The following is an 18481-nucleotide window of genomic DNA, read 5'->3' as shown; positions in this document are numbered from 1 at the left end:
ATAATGATCAGAATTTCATGAACTGGATGCTTTTAATATTAATGCTTAGAATTTTACGAACTGGATGATTTCTAGATTAATGATCAGAATTTCATGAGCTGGATGCTTTCTAGATTAATGCTTAGAATTGCATGAACTGGATAATTTCTACAATAATGATCAGAATTTCATGAACTGGATGCTTTTAATATTAATGCTTAGAATTGCATGAACTGGATAATTTCTACAATAATGATCAGAATTTCACGAGCTGGATGCTTTCTAGACTAATGCTTAGAATTGCATGAACTGGATAATTTCTACAATAATGATCAGAATTTCACGAGCTGGATGCTTTCTAGACTAATGCTTAGAATTGCATGAACTGGATAATTTCTACAATAATGATCAGAATTTCACGAGCTGGATGCTTTCTAGACTAATGCTTAGAATTGCATGAACTGGATAATTTCTACAATAATGATCAGAATTTCATGAACTGGATGCTTTTAATATTAATGATCAGAATTGCATGAACTAGATAATTTCTCGATTAATGATCAGTATTTCGTGAGCTGGATGCTAATTAGATTAATGAACAGAATTTCTTGAACTGGATGCTTTTCGGAAAAATAATTTGAATGATGAAATCGGGAACAATTTTAGAGTATCCAATACCAAAATTTTAAAGAACATCAATATTTGCTAAAAAAAAAAAAGTCCAAATACGATGTATAATGAGAAGGGACTTATTTTCAAATCATGCGACTTAACAATTTATACTTCTCAATATTTTATACTTAGTAACTGAACCAAATGGATTTTTGTACGTTTGTTTAGCTTTCAAGTTTTGAAAATATTTGTATGAGTAAACTTCTCAACTACGATCATTTACTGTTCAAAAATGTCTTTTAGTACGGATTGCACTGTAAAAAATGACAGTAAAATGTTGCCGGCACTTAGGGTTCATCATCCATAAAATCTATTTTTACGGTAAAATATTATACCGTAATTTTTACAGTAATATTTATTTAATTAGAGTGATGTGTGTTTTGCAAGAAATCTAATAAATTTCTAAATCATTAAATCACGAAAAAGCATCATGTCTGCACTCATATAAATGCAGTTTTCGACAATAATCTTCAGAGAATATAAAGTTAATTAAGTTAGATGTGCAAACGTACACGGACAGCCAGTCTATAATGGGCAGACACACGAGAACAATATTTCCAGTCTTGAGTTAATTTTCAAACCTCTCTTCCTATTTGCTGCGCAATTCATTTCGTCTTAGCTTGTTTTTTATTAAAAAAAACTTTTATGTTATCTTAGAAAATCTGAGTTAAAAAGCAAAACAGTAAACGGGTTACTTTGAATAGTTCGAAAAATTGCTCCTTTTACGTGACAATATAAAATAATATATATAAAACAAAACCCTTCTATTTACCCTTTTCTCTCAATTTGTTCTTCTGTTCTCATATTTTGTAATCTGGCTATCTTATTACGAAAATATTTAATATTTCAAATCATTCTTGAAAATTTTCTCGTTGCTGTAAGTTCATTAGAATTAGCTATTCGTTTTATAGATTTCGTTCTACGTTTTGTTCTGTTTTTTCTTTACATTTTATTTTCTGCTTCTTACGTGATAATATATATATATATATATATATATATATATATATATATATATATATATATATATATATATATATATATATATATATATATATATATATATATATATATATATATATATATATATATATATATATATATATATATGCGTGTGTGTGTGTGGGTGTGTGTTTGTGTGTGTTACGGTGAAGCACCAAAATCTAGAGAATGTCGACATTCACCTAGTCGCTTGGTGTATGTCCGAAATATTTGCTAAATACCCTTATTTCTGACTCTCACCGGTGAATGTCAACAATCCCATAGTCGCTTTGGTGAATGTCCGAAATATTTGTTATATCCAATTTTATATTAATTTATTCGTTAATATTATTATATTCATTCTATATTTTAATACTTACTGACGATAGATTCGAAGAAACGTCAGTGTTTGGAGTATCGGGCAAATGTATCCAGGGCAATGGCACTTGACCTTAAAAAAACATCAGTGTAGGGTATACCGGGCAGTGGCACTTAACCTTAAGAAACATCAGTGTAGGGTATACCGGGCAAATGTATACCGGGCAGTGGCACTTAACCTTAAAAAACATCAGTGTAGGGTATACCGGGCAGTGGCACTTAACCTTAAGAAACATCAGTGTAGGGTATACCGGGCAGTGGCACTTAACCTTAAGAAACATCAGTGTAGGGTATACCGGGCAGTGGCACTTAACCTTAAGAAACATCAGTGTAGGGTATACCGGGCAGTGGCACTTAACCTTAAGAAACATCAGTGTAGGGTATACCGGGCAGTGGCACTTAACCTTAAGAAACATCAGTGTAGGGTATACCGGGCAAATGTATACCGGGCAGTGGCACTTAACCTTAAAAAACATCAGTGTAGGGTATACCGGGCAGTGGCACTTAACCTTAAGAAACATCAGTGTAGGGTATACCGGGCAGTGGCACTTAACCTTAAGAAACATCAGTGTAGGGTATACCGGGCAGTGGCACTTAACCTTAAGAAACATCAGTGTAGGGTATACCGGGCAGTGGCACTTAACCTTAAGAAACATCAGTGTAGGGTATACCGGGCAGTGGCACTTAACCTTAAGAAACATCAGTGTAGGGTATACCGGGCAAATGTATACCGGGCAGTGGCACTTAACCTTAAAAAACATCAGTGTAGGGTATACCGGGCAGTGGCACTTAACCTTAAGAAACATCAGTGTAGGGTATACCGGGCAGTGGCACTTAACCTTAAGAAACATCAGTGTAGGGTATACCGGGCAGTGGCACTTAACCTTAAGAAACATCAGTGTAGGGTATACCGGGCAGTGGCACTTAACCTTAAGAAACATCAGTGTAGGGTATACCGGGCAGTGGCACTTAACCTTAAGAAACATCAGTGTAGGGTATACCGGGCAAATGTATACCGGGCAGTGGCACTTAACCTTAAAAAACATCAGTGTAGGGTATACCGGGCAGTGGCACTTAACCTTAAGAAACATCAGTGTAGGGTATACCGGGCAAATGTATACCGGGCAGTGGCACTTAACCTTAAAAAACATCAGTGTAGGGTATACCGGGCAGTGGCACTTAACCTTAAGAAACATCAGTGTAGGGTATACCGGGCAGTGGCACTTAACCTTAAGAAACATCAGTGTAGGGTATACCGGGCAGTGGCACTTAACCTTAAGAAACATCAGTGTAGGGTATACCGGGCAGTGGCACTTAACCTTAAGAAACATCAGTGTAGGGTATACCGGGCAGTGGCACTTAACCTTAAGAAACATCAGTGTAGGGTATACCGGGCAAATGTATACCGGGCAGTGGCACTTAACCTTAAAAAACATCAGTGTAGGGTATACCGGGCAGTGGCACTTAACCTTAAGAAACATCAGTGTAGGGTATACCGGGCAGTGGCACTTAACCTTAAGAAACATCAGTGTAGGGTATACCGGGCAGTGGCACTTAACCTTAAGAAACATCAGTGTAGGGTATACCGGGCAGTGGCACTTAACCTTAAGAAACATCAGTGTAGGGTATACCGGGCAGTGGCACTTAACCTTAAGAAACATCAGTGTAGGGTATACCGGGCAAATGTATACCGGGCAGTGGCACTTAACCTTAAAAAACATCAGTGTAGGGTATACCGGGCAGTGGCACTTAACCTTAAGAAACATCAGTGTAGGGTATACCGGGCAAATGTATACCGGGCAGTGGCACTTAACCTTAAAAAACATCAGTGTAGGGTATACCGGGCAAATGTGCACCGGGCAGTGGCACTTAACCTTAAAAAAACATCAGTGTATCAAACATCATATTTCTTATAACTATTATATATAATAACTATAAATAAATCTTTCCGAGTTATATGTCACAGAATAAAGAATGAAAAGTCTTCAGTTTTTTTTTGTTGTCTCAACTTGGTTGCTTAGCAACGGAGAAAAATTAGGTAATGCTTTTTTGAATTAGTTTATGGTTATCTTAATTTATTTCAATTGCGGAAGCGATATTGCTCCTTTCATGGGACTATCACCAAATACATATAGCTTCCTAACCCCCTAATTTATGAACCATTTTTTCTAAATTTTTTTTTCTATTCCTAAATATGCTTATTCAGAGAGTTGTTGAGTCTAATTTCGTAACTTAATTAATTAGCATATTTTATGTTACTCCCTGGAGCCATTAATTGCGATCATTAGTAGAACGAAAGTCAGGAGGCACTTGCCTTGCAATATTTCATTTAATAATTCTTTTTAGATCATTATTCTTCATTCAACTCAATATAGACACGCTTCATTTGTTATAAAATAGATATCATTCTGGAATTTTTTCTTCTTCATTATTGTAGGTGAATGTGTTTAATGTTAAAGTACGACAATATTTTTATAAAATGTCGCAGGAATTAAACGAAATAATCGAAAAGTGATCATAAATACGGGGCCCTAATTAAGTTACGGCAAAAAGTATCAGCGTCCACTGTGCTAGTACCGTAATTTGATCCGGATTTTTTTTACAGTGCCCGGTAGAAGCAGTTAAAGAAGAAATGATATTTTTTTTGATAGGTAGTCATTTTATAAATATGAACATTTCTATTTTCTTTTTAAGTGTTCAAACTCGCGCAAGAATACTTCAGAAAAAGACTCACCGTTTTTTTTAAATAAAATTATTGATTATTAGCATGTGTCACTCGCGGAACAAAAACGGAGAAATTCGGTATTCATAAGCTAGCTTGGTTTAGACCAGTTTTCGACTACCAAGAGCACACACCACGTGAGCTTCATGGCAACGCAATTAGATCGGATCGCGCTGAGTTTATGTCGACCCTGATTATCTCAGTGCCAAAACGAGTTGTTTCAAAAATTTGTGGGAATCTTTTTTTCTGAGCTGAAATAAGATGCTTTTGTTCATGCTGGGAACTCAGTTGCAAGAAGAATTGCCTACTTGAAAAACGTAGCTTTTAAATAATTAGTTTATTTTTCACTTTTTGGTGTATGTTAAAGATTGAATCTAACGTTCGATTTTTAACCCAATTTCCATTACGTGTTTCCAGTAACAATAGACTATTCAGATTAAAAAAAAATTAAAATTTTTTTATTTTATTTCATAACCGCCGTTGAACAGCCGACCCAATTTTTTGGGTTTACTACTACTAATGTTCAACTCCTTAACCTTGTGAATTTGAATCCAATCCAGAACACAAGGAAACTCTTGGATTGGGAGAAATTTGACCTTGTGGAGGATTTTACTAGATGGATGGATTTTACTGACTGGAGGATGGAACTAACCCGCACTTGAGTTACATGGTGAAGAAAACCGCGAAATCCACCCACGGTTAGCCTGACGGCAAGGGAACTCTAACCCATGATTTGTACTATCACTGAGGAAATTTTACGTCAGCACTGCGGTCATTGCGAGCCGGATGCGGAATTCGTATCGACTGGACATCACTGGGATTCGAACCCAGTTCCCCTCATTGGAAGGCGGACGTTCTATTCCCTGAGCCACAGCGGATCAAATTGCATTTTTCAGATAAAGTTATTCTTTTAAAAATGCCTCTCAGTCATTTGAGCTAATTAAGACCTTTCCACAATTATTACGTTTCAAAAATGAGTCGCCCTTTTCGACATTTTTCAACTACGTAAAAAAACAATCTGTAATAAATTGTATCTAATGAAATATCTTCTCCGAAGAAAAGTCTTTCAAAAATAAAATTTTATTGAATCTGTCTGAAATATTTATCGAATTACTATAATATTTATCGAGGTGGAAAAAAAAGTGAGGTAAAAAATTCATACAATTCGTTTATCAGCTCTGATTGTATCGGCTACAAGTTTTGTTTGATGAACTGTGACAGAATTCTTTCATTTAAAAATATAAATTCATTTGGAGCATAAAATACTATCGATATTTGACATAGTGCAATGTTATCTTGTAAAAAAAAACTTTAAAAAGTAATTTTTTTAGCAAAGAATTACAGAAATCTAATTAGGACAATTTTAAAAATTAGGATAGATTTCCTCCAAATCAAACATAAAGGTCTCTTGTTTAGATTATTGTGTCAAATGAGAAAAAGACTTGTTCAAATCAGTTTAATGAGGACGATAAATAAAGATGTGGACTTTTTTTAAATCCTCATTCAAGTACATCATTATTAAATGTGTCCCCGACCTTGTTAAATATATTAAAGGCGCACATGATTAAAATAATTATTCAAAATAAAAATTATTCGATATCTTGAGATACAGTGAATCAGTAAGCTTATATTTTAGTTTTAATGATATGGTCATTCATAATTCATCCCATTTATTCGTTTTAATTAACATTCATGACATTCTATGTATATTTGTTCATCTCTCTGTATTTATTTCTTCATCTATATAAACAGGTAATATAAATTTTTTTTAAAAGTCCATTTCTACTTAGATCAACAAAGGAAAATATTACTTTAGTTACTTTTTATCAGATAAATAAATTTTCTTAAATCTAAATTTGATTCTAAATTTAATCTAAAATTAATCAATTAAATTTAATGAGTGAATTAATATTTGAAAAAACTGTATTTACATCAAGCGTCATTCACTAGAAGTTTAAAAAAATGTATCTGAACTTGAGTGATAAAATGTATTTTATTAACGATTGAAAATTTGAACAAGATATTGGGCGAGTGTGAACTAATCTATATATATATTTCTCTTACACGGCAACAAAAAAAAAGCCTCATTACAACTCCCCGAATGGCAAAGCTAGAAAATCGACCCATGATTGCCGCTAAAAATGTCACATGCCAAATCTAGCTGAGATGGCTCAACATATAGCGCTTTTAAAAACGGAAACTAAAATAACCAGAGAGAGCAAAAGCTAGGCAGAAGTGAGTAGTCTTTGTCGATAGATCTTTATTTTAGTATTTTGTCGAAAGCGCTTTTTTTCACGAATTTATATATTACGAATTTATTTGACGATTTTTGATTTATGTCACGAATTTATTTGTTTTACTAGAATTTATTTGCTTATGCAGGGTTTTTCCATTGCAATTCACTTATTTCAATTTTTAATAGACTTAATTATAGCCAAAATTTTAACCTTTTTAAAAAGATATCAGCATTGAAATTTTATCTTAAGATTTTATACTATAGGACATTTCTAATAGGTTTAACGAATTACACGTCATTCATTTGCATTCAAATTTATTTTAATGACTTAGTATTTACTAAAATTATGTAATTGTTATATGGATTTGAACGATTGTTTTGAATACTCAGAATTTTGTGCACTTGCAATGTACCTAAGTTAGTAGCGATCGAAGCGAGCTTGGTTTGCGAAGCAGTTTTCGGGGGTTGGCGAACGTTAGCGAGCAGGGGGCGCAGCCCACTAGTAGTAGGAATTGAATTAAAAAAAAAGCGCGTGATATCAGACAGCTATAAAATAAGTATGAATTTGTTGACGTTAACCGCACGTGCTACCACATAATGTTCTTCATTGAATTTATCTGACACAGCGAATATAAAATAATTAAATATCTAAATGTGCACACTAAATTATTATTTTTGTTCAAATAGAGCTATAAGTTAGAAATTATCACTAAAGTTATCTTTGAAATAGGTGAAAAATTGAATCGCTTATAGTAAAATTTTAAACAATGACTAACGTTTAACCTAGCAGAAGGTTCGAGGTTCCCCACCTATGGTCTATGTGCTCATACATTAATTTGTAATTTGTATTGAGTATCAACAAAATATGACCATAATGGGCAAAATTCGTTGTTTGAGCAGAAGTATACACTTTTCTATCAAAGAGAATTCTTTTGATTGCTAATGTTCACTTATTTTACTCTAAATCAATGTATCAAGTTTAGATTTAAAAAAAATTAATTTGTATATAATAAAATCAAGTTTGAAAGATAACTTAATGCCAGGGTTTGGGGTTTGGACGTCCTAAACTGGTTTTGGACAGGACACGTGGGTTTTACTGTCTTAAACTGGGTAAAACTGTCCAAAACCTTGAACTTTGGTTAAGGTAAATATTCTATAGGTGTAACCATTGTGCACATAATAATTACATGTATCAATAAATATTTGATATTTTTTATACAATTTACTTTAACTTATCAAAAGAAAATAAGATAATATAATAGGAAAAGGTTTATAATTTTTAAAGCTCCACAATTCATTGAACAACAAAAGTGAATACCTAATCCTTTAAATATAAATACGCTTTTAATACTGATAAATAATCTTTTTGCCTATTATAGTAAAATTTAAAACAATGACTAACGTTTAACCTAGCAGAAAATTCCTTTCGTTTTTCGCTCATCCTTACTTAATTCATGAGTTAATGTTTGAAAAAAACTGTATTAACATCAAGTGTCATCCATGACAAGTTTAAAAAATAAAATGTAATTGTACTTGAGTGGATGATTAAAAAGTATTCTATTAACGATTGAAAATTTGAACAATATAATAGGGAGAATGTGAACTAATAATAGGAATTGAATAAATAAAAGCAGAATCTTTCGGTTAATATATGAACTTTATATACATTTACGATTCTGAACCGATCCGCACCAATTTTAGCGCAGCGACAGAAACAAAAAACAGGAAAATAAAAAACAGGAAACCCTGAATATCTTTTTATATAATGATTGGACTTCAAGACTCAATGGTTCGAGCATCTGCTCTCAAATATACAAATAGATTAGAGAAGACGATATTGAAACTACGAAATCAGACGCAAAATTGTATTTTATTTAAATCAACATGCCTTTTTTTTCCAATTGATTTGGATCCTAAAAATATAGGAAAATAATCTTATTTAAACACATAAAGCTTTTTCGACAGTATAGAGATTTTGAATTACTACATTCTGGTTCTGTTTTTTTTAAATATTTTGACTAAAAGATGAAATGCTTATTGATTTGTGTGGGGGTTGACTTGGTGTTACGAACTTACTAGATAGTATTTTGCATGTTTTTGGTCACTTCGGTAATTGTAAAGTCAAATTAATTACAGTATGTTTTGGTACTATCAACGATAATAAACTGCACATTTCAGCGTATTTAATTGAAGTATGCATTTTTAAATGGAATTGGGCTTTAAAGAAATATAACTCGATCATGTTCGTACACTCAGTCGACGATATTTCAATCCAGTGATTTTTTTTTAGGAGATAATTGTTGCAGTTGGTTGCAGTTCTAATAAATGTTTTTATTTCTTTTGAAATTTGTTACCTGAACTAAAAAAAATAACTAAAGTTTCTTATAATTTTTTTTTATTTAAGAAAATGTCAAACAGAAGAGCGTTTCGTTCGCCAGTGCAGTCGGCGATTTCCCAATCCGTCATGGTTTCAAGATCAGTTCTTCTGCTTGGCTATTTTTTTTCTTCTCTAAGAGCTGTTTTGATTCTTGGCTTCCCTTCAAAAAGAAAGAGAAAAAAAACTTAATTTTTGATTTATTGTTGTTGGTCGTATTTTGTAAATCGATATTTTTCCAATCTTCCAATTATTTTTATTATCTTTTTTTCGTATTCGATGGTTTAATAGTAATATCAAGGTTTTATAATTAACTGCATAAAAACTTGGTAATATTTGGGGAGCACAATAATAAAATGCTATTTGGAATTTAAAAATATATAACCGATTAATTAATTAAGTTCAAAAAAATATAATATTCTTATTTATTAATGTTATTTTTTTTTAGAAAGTTTAAGCCCTTAGTGTAAAACAGGGATTTACTTAGTGGATAGTTTCTCGATTTAGCCATCACTGATACTTCACTTGATTATATATATGTGTTACCGTTAAAGTATATAATGCAGTCATTTCATAGAATACCTAGTTATTCCATGAAATAACTGATCGTGTCCGTTAAAGTGTGTAATATGTTATTAATTTGACACTTTAACTAGTTATTCTATGAAATAACTAGGTATTCTATAAATTAACTAATGAGTGACAGTTAAAGTGTGAAATAAACAATTTATCTAAAATGATATAGCTAGGTAATCTAAAAATAAACTAATGATAGACAATTAAAATGAAAAAGAAGCAATTTATCTAATTTATGCAGCTAATAAATGGTATTTATGGAGACGTACCAGAAAATCATTTGTTACAGCAAGGATTACTAAAATAACACTTGGAATTACAAAGAACATTATTTCTAAAACAAAAACATTTTTTGTTGAATAGTTCATAAATGCAGTAGGGGTGGAAGGTAAAAAATGCATTTGTCGTGCGAGATATATGATTATGATATAGATGATTTTACACTTTAACGGGCTGCAGATCGTTATTCTATGAAATAACTAGTTAAACCGTGAAATACAAGAAAGTTTTACACTTTAACGGACATGATCAGTTATTTCATGGAATAACTAGGTATTCTATAAAATAACGGATTTCATACTTTAACGGTAACATATATATAAATTAAGAAAAACAATAAGTTTTATTTATTGCTCATAAGCTGCAAGTAAATAGAACTTATAAAATGATTTACGTGATAACTTTACTTATTGTGTTCTATTTTATTTTATTTGTTGTATATACTATATATATATATATATATATATATATATATATATATATATATATATATATATATATATATATATATATATATATATATATATATATATATAATTATATATATATATATATAATTATATATATATATATATATATATATATATATATATATATATATATATATATATATATATATATATATATATATATATATATATTATATATATATATATATTATATATTATATATATATATATATATATTATATATATATATATATATATATATATATTATATATATATATATATATATATATATATATATATATTATATATATATTATATATATATATATATTATATATATATATATATTATATATATATATATATATATATATATATATATATATATATATATATATATATATATATATATATATATATATATATATATATATATATATAATATTTTTAGACTTTTAGCCCAACTGGGGCCAAGGTAAAATTGTGGCTAGCGATGTAATATTAAACCCGTTTTAGAAGTTCTTCCGTAATGCCTCAATTTATTAAAAATCAACAGTTTTCATAATCGTTGAATTTTTGAAAAAGTGTTCAACATGTTTTTTAAAAAGCATCTACTGTTAAAAATGCTACAACTAGCCACTGGACAGTAGCTAAATTTCCCAATTTTAACCTATACCTTCTCCCATTGATAAAAAGGAGAAAGTATAAAAAGATATGGATAAAGAACGCTCGGATATGGATAAACTTTAAGAAGAAAACAATTTCTTGCTCCTTCGAGAATTTCTAAATGTAAGATTAAAAGACAACTAGAGCAATAAATACATATGAGGGAAACAGACAACCACAAGAGAATTGCTCAGGATTTAAGGGCAAATAAAAATGCCACAAAAATGTGTTACCGGGTGTGGGGGGGGGGCACCAGGAAGATCCAAATCTCACACCATTGAGACATTGATAAAATTATAAAAGAAGAATACTAAAAAATATATTTTCTGCGAGCTTAGGACACATTTTCAGAACAGTCCGAAAAAAAAGCTGTCAAAAAATCTTTTTTGTCTGGATTTCTTTTGACGTAAATTTAAAAAGGTTAAATTTAACACTAAACGTACCAACACTTAATGTACACATATTTCTACCATGGCCGATCAAATGACCGTACTTCTTGATTGAATGTATGAAATATGGATGTTAGGAAGGAAATAAACTAAAAACACTCAATTATAATTAAACAAAATTGTATATTGCCAATTTTTATTGTATTACAAACACAAAGAACAAGAAATTTTAATTCATTGATCAATGCATTTTTTACATAAACAGGGTGTTTTCATTGTACATTTTCCGCAGACATATTTCTTCTAATTATTCTTACAGTTATAAGAATGTATAAGAATTATAATTATTCTTATGATTAATATTATTTTTTCTAAGAACTTGAGCTGTCTTGATTTGTTCTACATTTTTCTGGGTAAAAACTAACAATTAGTTAGAGATGACGCAAAGCAATAAAAAGTTAAAAAGCTACTTACCGAAACATTTAGTTTTTTGTCACTTTTTCTGACACAAAAATGTTACTCTAAACTTGAAATTTGAATTATGATCGAACTAACTACGCAACAGTCTTTGCAGAAATGTGCAACTCATCGAATGCAATACATTGAACACGCATTACATCGTCATTTCTGATCTTATAAAGCACTAAGATCTTATAAAGCAATCTTATAAGCTCTTCTGACCTTATAAAGCAATAAATTGTTTTCCCGGTCAAATGACCGGTTGAGGTAGAAATAGGTATAGGACAAGTATTATTCGTAACAAACAAAATACATATAATAATAAAAATAAAATATTAACTGTATACAATAGTTAGAAAAAGTCATGAAGTCAAGTGTACAAAAACGATAAGATGATAAGCGCTTTTTCGATGCAAAAGTTCTTAAAAGGTCATTAGACCAGTTATGGTATATTTAGTGTTAGAGAAATATGTAATTTTGGTTCAGAATTTACTTGATTTAGAAAAAACGTTACTCCAGGCAACAATGTTATCACATTGCCAATAAAATGTTTACTTTGATAAATAAATCTGGAAAAAGAAGCTAACGTCTTTTAATCGGTATCAACATTTCCTGGAATTATTATGTCCTCTATATTTCTCCGTTAAATTTTAAGCTGTTATTCTAATCTGCGATTGCAACTAAGTTGCTAGTTTAAATGTTGGTGTTGTAGATATTCTGCGGGAGTGTCCGCTCCAGATCCTCTCAGAATGGATTTTAATTAAACTTTCTATGAACCTATTCAGTGTTTCCTACTGAATTGACCACCCTTTTGGACACATTAACTTCTGAATGCGCTTCTGCCATCCATTAAGAGTTTCGAATTTAAACAAGTTTTAAGAAAACTTAGGAATGCTTGGATTCAAGAAGAAAATTTAGATTATCGTTTCATAATTTTTTCTTAAACTAATTAATTATAATGTTTTAAGATTTGTTTTTAAAAAAATCTTTTAACTAGTAAAGAAAATAACATTTTTAATTTTAACCGCTTCCTTTACTAATTTTTTGGAAAGAAGAAAAATGCAAAAAATCGAAATATTTTTTTATTTCATTAATAAATACAAGGACTAAAACATAACATAATAGACAAGTTCTAAGCTGAAATTTTAATTTTTTTATGTGTGAAAAATATTTAATTTATCATCAGTTTAGTATCCCAAATTATCTCGGGCAAATGAAAAAAAGTTAAATTTTAGTCTTTGTATATGTTCGCATTTTTATAATCTGAAATGTCAACAGAATTACCTTTACTCTCGCTGGCGAACGCCATTTTTTTTACTCTTTTTTCGATGTAAATTCATTAACCATCTTATATACACATCTGCAGTCCCGCAAAACCCCCCAAGCAAAAATTGGCAAACTTCCAATCACATAAGATTATTATTATTTTTTGCTTTGCTGTCGGCCGAATAAAAACGATATAAAACAAAACGTATTGACGAATTCTGCTACTCCCGAGTTTTCTCGGAATAATAAATATTTGTAATGTATACATACCCGAGTTAACTCGGAATAATAAATATTTGCAATGTATACATACCCGAGTTTACTCGGAATAATAAATATTTGCAATGTATACATACCCGAGTTTACTCGGAATAATAAATATTTGCAATGTATACATACCCGAGTTTTCTCGGAATAATAAATATTTGCAATGTATACATACCCGAGTTAACTCGGAATAATAAATATTTGCAATGTATACATACCCGAGTTTACTCGGAATAATAAATATTTGCAATGTATACATACCCGAGTTTACTCGGAATAATAAATATTTGCAATGTATACATACCCGAGTTTACTCGGAATAATAAATATTTGCAATGTATACATACCCGAGTTAACTCGGAATAATAAATATTTGCAATGTATACATACCCGAGTTTACTCGGAATAATAAATATTTGCAATGTATACATACCCGAGTTTACTCGGAATAATAAATATTTGCAATGTATACATACCCGAGTTTACTCGGAATAATAAATATTTGCAATGTATACATACCCGAGTTTACTCGGAATAATAAATATTTGCAATGTATACATACCCGAGTTTACTCGGAATAATAAATATTTGCAATGTATACATACCCGAGTTTACTCGGAATAATAAATATTTGCAATGTATACATACCCGAGTTAACTCGGAATAATAAATATTTGCAATGTATACATACCCGAGTTTACTCGGAATAATAAATATTTGCAATGTATACATACCCGAGTTTACTCGGGATGATCAGGGAAGCGGTTAATTAGTAAAGGAAACAACATTTATAATACGCCGGAGAAACGATTCATGCGTAAGTCTGTTTTACTCCCACTGGTAATTTAGAAAAAACAAAACAAAAAAGTGAGTAAACCAAAACATGAGAAATATGTTTTCAAAACATTCTTTCGTTTTTATGTCGTTTCTCCCACGGTCTAAATTGCCATATTGTTGAATACAAGAGGAAATATTAGAGGAAATATCTCCCACGCAATTTTTCTTATTTAAGCATTTTACACAGCTTTTAAGTTCTGTTTTAGAATAGCAAGATTTTATAGTGTGTGGGTGGAAAATAAAATGATGGGATCTGATTTTGAAACACATTATTTTTATTTTATTTTATAACCGTCGTTGAACAGCCGACCCAATTTTTGGGTTTACGACTACCAATGTTCAACTCCATAGCCTTGTAATTTTGAACCCAATACAGAAGACAAGGGAACTCCTGAGTCAAGTATTGGGAGCAATCTGCCTTCGTGGAGGACTTTTTGATGGAACTGAGCCGCATTTGCGTTACATGGAGAGGAAGACCGCGAGAACTTCTCACAGATAGCCTGACGGTAAGAGGACTCTAACTCATCATCCGTCTACCACTGAGGATATTTCAGGTAAGCACTGTGGTCGGTGCAAGCCGGATGCGGATTCATATCGACCAGCCATGGCTGGGATTCGAACCCGGTTCACCTCATTGGAAGGCGAAAGCCCTATCCACTGACCCATCGCGGCTCTGAAACATATTATTATGATAAATCAATTTTGGGGTTAACTAATCATTTCATTCGCTTATTTATGTATTCTTTTTTATAAAAAAAACCCCGACGAATCCTGTTTTGCTTTATCAACACTTCCAAAATTGAGAACTATTTTATATTAAAAAATAAAAATTAAAAAAAAACTATTTCAAACTTTTAAACTACGTTTTTCATGCATATGTAAATAAAAAATAAATATATATAGATATAACTTAAGATTATATATGATATAAGTTACTATATTGAATTCGTAATGCTTATATATTTATTAGTTCCTTTTATAATGTGATTTAGTATTTCAAAAAGATTTTTTTTTTTTATGAACTGATATGTGTGAAGCAGAATATCTGTTCAAAATTTCATATTTTCAAAAGTTCTAGAAATTTATTAAAGCAAAATTCTGATAGTACTGTCTGTAGTTATCGGAAATTTTTTTCTTCTCATGGATGAGAATTTATTTTTTTTTAAAATCTAGTCACCATTTTAAACTAAAGTTCAACCTGCCTCGAAATTTAGGCACATGATTGACCCCTTCTAAGACATTTTGTTTGACTCATGAAAATGTAGTTAATATCCTTGAAGCGAATAATCTGTTACCACCAGTTCTTATTTTTTCAAATTGACTTATCATCTGAAATATTTCGCTTTTTTCCTTTAAAAAAAAAGAAAAAAGAACGATGTTCTTTCCTTTTTCTTTTTTTTCTTTTTCTTTTTTTAAAATAAAGTCAAGGAGTCTTATTTCTAATTTAGTAATGATGCGTTTAATTGTTTTGGAAATATTAATTAAAAATATTAAATAAAATTGAAGGGAAAAAAAGGTCTCATTGAAAACAGTTGACGTCTGCAGAATAAAAAGAAGCGGACAGATTTTCTTGGATCGGAAATTTAATACTAAAAGTAGTTTTTTGTCCTTTAAGTAGAGCGAGTTTAAGTTGAAGAAAAAAAAATGCTTTTTATTTACTTTTTTACTGACTTTAAGTTTTTGAAACTCATGAGAAATTTAAGCTATAGGTTTTTATGGGCGCAATAAAAAGTATCAAAACTTTTGAAGGAGTAGTTTTATGAAAAAAAAAATTATTTTAAAAGAATTTTAAATTCTAAATCCTCGGGAAGTTCTCGGAGCAAAAAAGCAATAAATAAATTATATAAAAAACTGAAATATATTTATAAACATAATAGCCTGAATCTTATATAACATCATAAAAATGCATTAACATGTTTACGCATATTTCTTTGCTCTCATTTTATCTTTGCCTGCTTTTAAAAAGATGTTTTTTTAACATTGTTTTTTTTTTAAAAGAAAACAACAAACAAGGAAACAATAAAATAATATTTTAGAAGATGCGTTTTTAAAGTGGATTAAAATGGAAAATGGAAATTATGTTTTTCTCAGACAAAAAACAAGAAACAAAGAAAAAAGAATTTAAGGTATAGACCTTAAATTTTCTTTGCTTTCGGTAGAGGTAGAAATATTTTGTGTTTTAGTCTTTAGTTATATCTTTAGTTTAGTTTGGTCTTTAGTGCTAGTTTATTTATAGTTAATGGTCAAAAATTCGATAAGTTTTATAATGATTATAAGCCATTGGAGATTCAGTAAAAATTTAAGTATTTTGAAATTTATAGTATTCTGTACCTATAGACACGAAGGCCAGTAGATAAAAACGTAGTAATAATATAAAGATTTCAAAATTAAAGACTGTTTTTAAAAAACACCCCATTTTATTAACATTATTCTTTTTAATGAATATGAAATTTTTATGAGCATTTTTAAATATTCTATTTCACGCATATCATATTTTTTCTTTTTTTAATTTTCTTCATTTCGTGAAGGAATCCTGTTATGTTGATCATAATTTTAGAAATGTTTCAAAAGAATTAAACGAAATAATAAAAAAATAATCATCAATACACACTGCATAAAATTCTGGATTGTGGCTCTTGCTAGATCTCGGGGGGTTTAAAATAAGGGAAAAAGCTTAGTGCCAAATATTTTATTAATATACACATAACACACGGACAAACAAGCGTAAAATGTAAGCAAATTTAATTAATTATGAAAAGGTGAAATAAGTGTAAGGTCCATTCAGTTCGAAGTCTGAGCATTCACTGGCTTCTATGTGGTGGCGCTGTTGTAGCTTAGCGATGTGGGTACTACAGGATCAAATTACGGCAAAAGGTATCGTCGCTCAATATGGAATTTGAATCAACCAGCTATAGCCGGGATTCGAACCCGGCTCACCCCGTTGGGAGACGAGTGCTCTATCCCTTGAACCACCACGGCTCTTTGGAAGCATTATGAAATTAACAACATCAAGTTTCATTTCTAACAAGAAGACAATTTTTAAGAAATGTAATTTTTAGAATATAATAAAATACTAGGGGCATTCGCTGTCGCTCACCAACCCCGATGATTACTTCGCAATAATTTTCTTGGCAGAAAACAATTTTTTCTTCAAAAGTTGAAATTACTCACTTAACATGTGTGTAAAAAAAAGAATTCCATCTGCATAAACTTGTGACTCATATACTATTTTTGCTTGCATTTGCATGGAGCTGATTGTTAAGTTCTAAATCATTTCACGAATCTCTTTAACAGTAATTTATAAAAGTATATTATTATTATTTGCACAAAAAATAATAATTGTAAAATCGTTAATAAGATTCGACACCTTTTTAAATAACTACTTTGTCTTAAAAAGTAGCTCAGAATTACGTAATAATAATAAATGATAAAACAATTTTCTTAGTTTTAAACTCTTAAATTAATAGCGTAATAATAGCGGTACAGGAAAATACCTTTAAATCAAGGATATAAAATTATTTATGGAAAAACAATATCTTTATGACTTTTAAAAATTTTACGCTAATGAAAACCAAAGAATAGGAAAATGAATGAGGGAAAACTAGATCCTACCACGTGATTTTCCAGCCAATAAAAATGTATTAGAAACAAAGGAAAACTGTGACACTATCATTAGATTTTATTTATAGTAAGATTCATAATAATTATATATTTCTTGAAAAATAATAATGAAATGCACATGGGATGCATTTTCGACGAAAGACAGCGGAGATCGGATGGCGACTGGCAAATAATATTTCCAATTATTTCATTTTTTTCTCCCTCTGGCGACTATTAATTTTGCAAGGTTTTGGCTTTGATGCATCTCGTTAAAATAATTATGAGTCTTTTATTATGTGACATCCATTAGCACAGCTCTTTCATTTTCATAAAGGTTTCGGTCTCAAACTTGAGA

This window comes from Parasteatoda tepidariorum, chromosome 4 (genome assembly GCF_982258835.1).
Source record: "Parasteatoda tepidariorum strain Cologne lab strain chromosome 4, Ptep-v5.0, whole genome shotgun sequence".
NCBI classification, from domain to species: Eukaryota; Metazoa; Arthropoda; class Arachnida; order Araneae; family Theridiidae; genus Parasteatoda; species Parasteatoda tepidariorum.
This window is presented reverse-complemented; position numbering follows the sequence as displayed.